The sequence below is a fragment of the Brachionichthys hirsutus genome, chromosome 6, assembly GCF_040956055.1.
Source record: "Brachionichthys hirsutus isolate HB-005 chromosome 6, CSIRO-AGI_Bhir_v1, whole genome shotgun sequence".
In the NCBI taxonomy this organism is placed as follows: Eukaryota; Metazoa; Chordata; class Actinopteri; order Lophiiformes; family Brachionichthyidae; genus Brachionichthys; species Brachionichthys hirsutus.
In genome coordinates this window covers 10,261,883-10,266,296 of record NC_090902.1, presented here as the reverse complement: position 1 = coordinate 10,266,296, position 4,414 = coordinate 10,261,883, and positions in this window count along the sequence as shown.

Sequence of the window (4,414 nt, the reverse complement as noted above, 5' to 3'; positions counted from 1 at the left end):
GGTTGGTGTATGAAGATAATTTAGAACCTTTTTGGTGATGATCCAGATCACCGTGTGGATGGTGTAAATTCAATTAGGAGGGGAATGAGCTGCTTGGCGGAGGTCTGCGCTCTCTGAATGCTTTTTGAGTCTAATAAGTTGCTTTCTTTCTGATAGGTGATAAATTTAACACCAGGAAGTATGGCTATCTTATCTTAAATGATCTTATCTTATCTTAGCTTAACTTATCTTATAAATAGCCATTTAGGTCAGTTTATTTATGTTTAGCTTAGTTTATCTGAGCAGAAAGACTGGGAACTAATGGAAAAAGACACATTGTTACAAAGAGTGACAAAAAAAAAATCAAGAAATTGTTTGTATTGTATTCTGTTTTAGACAAAAAATAAAATAAAAGATAATTTCTTTGTCTAAATTTTTGGCCAGATTATTATTATTTTTTATCTTCCTGTGCTAGAGGTGTAGACATCACACATCAACAACCCCCCAGATAGAATCAAATGATCCAGGATCTACCAAGAACCATTTCAGATAGCTATTCAGTTACATTTCATTGCTGTCTGTTAAGTAACAGTACCGTAGTTTTTTTGTTTATTGTGAAATCTGTCTCTGTCCTGTAAATCCTACTGCTAAGAATTCAAAGAGAGCTCATCCCCAGACCTACAGACACAGAAAGCTCAGGCTGTAGTCCGTTCCCTAATGGTATTTCTCAATAGACAGACATGTGGCTTCCCTCCTAAAGCTGCTCCATGCAATATATTTGTCTAGAAGAGCTTAATCAGGGGAAATGAGTCCAGCCCAGGTTGTAGTCTCGTATATTATATTTGTCTGGTCAGGCTGGTGCTGCAGCTAGACGCAAGCCAAACCGTCTGCTCCTTCTGCCTCAGCTTAATATTTTCCTCCACGGATATTCCTGTTCTCTCGCCCAACCTTGCCCCACCCTCATCATTCTTACATGTACCACCTTTCACCACTGCTCCAGGTTCCCAGATATTTGTCTTGTTGCAGCTTCTCTGGGAGAATCAGTGGAATCTGAGACATGAATGTGAGGCCCAGAGGTAATAACAGGGTTATGACAGCACCTGCCAAGGTGTGAGACTTGACTGCCTAGCTTTGATCGGGTATTCCCCGCCTCTCGTTTTTCTTCAGGTTTTCTTCAGATTGTACTGGGCAGGCACCACAAAGACGTCAAATTGCTGCGGCAGAATAAGCTTTGATGGCTTGCCAGTGTCTATGATGTGCACCACTGGTTGTCCCGATGCGTTATTAGCTGGGATTCCTGTGTGCCCACCCATTGGTGCCAGCTTTAAGAAGTCCTGACTCCTCCTTTGCAGCCCTCTTCTCTCACATGACAAAGAAACAAGAGTGACTTTGTTCCCTCCTGGTTAAGAAGCAGAGAACAATGGCTTTTTTTCTTCCCCTTCAAATGCAAGCGTCAGTTTGAGTTATGAAACTTGATGCGGCGCAGGACCCACCCAGCAATCCGGCCTCAGAGGAAAAGACTTACACTTGGACTATTGTCCACCCAGTCCACAGTGGCCACCTCCACATGCTTCCATTTTCCACTTGCAACTCATCTCTGCGCTGTTATTTTTCCTGCCCTCCTCCACCTTTCTCAGCTTCCTTGCTATCCATCTTGCAACGCAAGTCATAGCCCTCATTGTTGCCTAATTATCCACAAGCAAACAAGAGACAGTTTTGTCCGGGTGGAAAACCGGCTCGCGTGTGAAAACCGGCTCTCATCTGGAATGACCACCTGAAAGCTGGTTCACATGCATTGGCTTTTGTTTCAAGAACTGGACGAACGAGTCCGGAGGCAGTAGCCTGCAAGAAGACTCAAGGTATTGAAAAAGGTGGGAAAGTATCGGGTGCTGTCTTACGGGAGCTGAACTAGAGAGAGAGATCAACTTAGAGATGTCTCCCGGTTTGCCACAGAGGAGATGCTGGCGTCTGTTGTGAAACCATCCTCACCTCACGCACCGATAAAGATCAGCTTCGTCCTCCTGTTGAGGCCTGCAGGTCAGTGGGTAGAACCAGGCAGTCCCCCCTCCCTCCCACATCTCCCACCTGCCGACACGGCATGGCAAGCAGGAAGTCTTGTGGCGTGTGAATCATTAGCATGAGCAGGACACAGAAAGAGAAAAAGAGTGTGCATGGAATTAGGAGCAGAGAGCATTCAGCTGAATTAACAGGTAAACACTCAGATTGTTTCCCTTTTTAAAAATATATATATATTTGCTTGAAATAGCTTGTGTTAGCACCTGAAAGCCAGTCTAGTATGTGACACTTTAAATCCAAAGGGCGAAAAGTCACCTCGCTTGGATAGTCTGATTTGTGAGTGTGTGCTGGAGAGCTCAACGTGTTCTGGACTCGCTGTAATTTAAGGCTGGATCGACAAAGAACAAGTTGAACTGCAGGAAGACAAGGAAATCAGACGGATTATTAATTACTCATACGAGGTCCTTTGAATTGATAATAAACTCTTTTTTTTTTTTACTAAATCTACTTTCCTGGGCAAATGATGTAATGCGGAGCAGAAACCTCAGCCCCCACATTCATCAGAGGAAATATCTCAATTTAAACTTAACTATCCCCTGCCACCAACGGGGTGGAGGGATGTATAGGAATGGGTTCTATCTATCTATCTATCTTTAGGCTTTTATTACCTCTGTTTTTGACGGTGTTTATATGTTTGTTTGTTTGTCTGTTAGCAGGAATACTGCTGGACGGATCCTGATAAAATCGACTCCGATTCACTTTTGCTTTTCATGGTTGGTGTATAAAGATATCAAAACCAATTTATAACCTTTTGATGATGATCCGGATCACCGTGCGGATCCAGGAATTTCTAAATATATGACGGGGTTATGAATAACTAATGAACTAAAGATAACAACGTGAATTCAATTGCGAAATATATGTTTCATGGTCACTGAATCTAAAAATGTGATTCAAATAAAAATCATTTTTGGTGTGAATCCAATTAGGAGGGGAATCGGCTGCTTGGCGGAGGCTAGTGCTCTCCGCGTGCTTTTCTAGTTTTTCATGATTAATACAGTACTTGACCAAGGATGAAATAGCTCAACACTGCTAAATGCATTTAGTCTTCCTGAACTTTTGTGTTTCTCCAGTGAAATGCACCCATAGTGGGAGATCTTTAGTGTTTCATGCTTGTTATTTGACATCCTATAATGGAGCCACAGGGTGCTTAAAGAACAATATGAAGAATTATCTGCTCCGGTGAACAGCTTGATTTCTTCAGTAAACCGTCTTTCCATTATTGTGTGTTTTTGTGCGTGTGTGTCTTTCAATCACGAGGCTCCAGCTGGGAAGCACAATGTCCTCAGACGGTGTTTTGTTCATATTACAAGGTCACATTCTCACGTGTCACTCTCTCAATTTGTTGTTATTGCTACTGTACAATTGAGTTGTGACTCGAGTTGGCTGAACAAGCCGATTTTCAGCATTTCCCATTGTGCTGTTTCCCAGCTCTATCAAACAAACACTCATTTTATTTATGGGGAAACACCAACGGGAGTAAAGAATGGGAAGTTTTTTTTGTGTGTTGGCCCATATTTCAGTAGATTATCAGCTACAATATGTGAATAGCTGTGTTTGTGTGTGTCTTGTCTGGCAAGTCCCACTTTGTGGGCGGCTGCCATGCACATTCACTGCCACAAGGAAGTGGGATCGGTCCAGGTGTGGATCGGCCTGGGAACCGCACGCTTTCTATCACTGTAATTGAAGAACTGTGACTCTTTCATGAACTCTTCTCAGAAACAAAGAAGCCACAGAGAGAAGAGAGAAAGTGAGTGTCTTCCCGTGTCCCCTCTATCCGTCCTGTAATGACTTTAATAAGATGCCAGCTCATGTGCTTTTGTCTGTGTCAGCTCAGTTTAACAGTGCATGGCTCCCCTGCCCTGATGACGCGCTAGAATAATCAGTCGTTAAATGTATGATATTACCAGCGTAGCTCTCACGGGAACGAAGCGGCGCTGTGCAGTAGACTCAGTTTATTTTTTTTATTTTTTTTTGGAATGACCTTTAACATTCAAGTGCCTGTAGCCGAGAAACACAAGTCCTATGCATCACCCATATCAGCGCTGTATGAGCTTTGAAGGCACATTAATAATTGCCCAGTGAGGAATGTACGGAATGTTGGTTTCATCGCTCTCTCTTTGCATTCTTCACTCTGGACTTCTGAAAGCAGCGGTTGGTCAACACTTGTGCAGGTTTACAAGGGAACAAGGTGAGCATAAACCAAACAGAGAAACTGACCTGGAGTCAAGATCAGGCGAAATGGACGTCGTTCCGCTGTTTGCTTTCTCACCGATTCCAGTGACGTGAGTTGAGCAAGTATTTCTGCGTGGCACTATATTAGCAATTTGTGACACCAGGTGAAGATCAGAAATCAAAA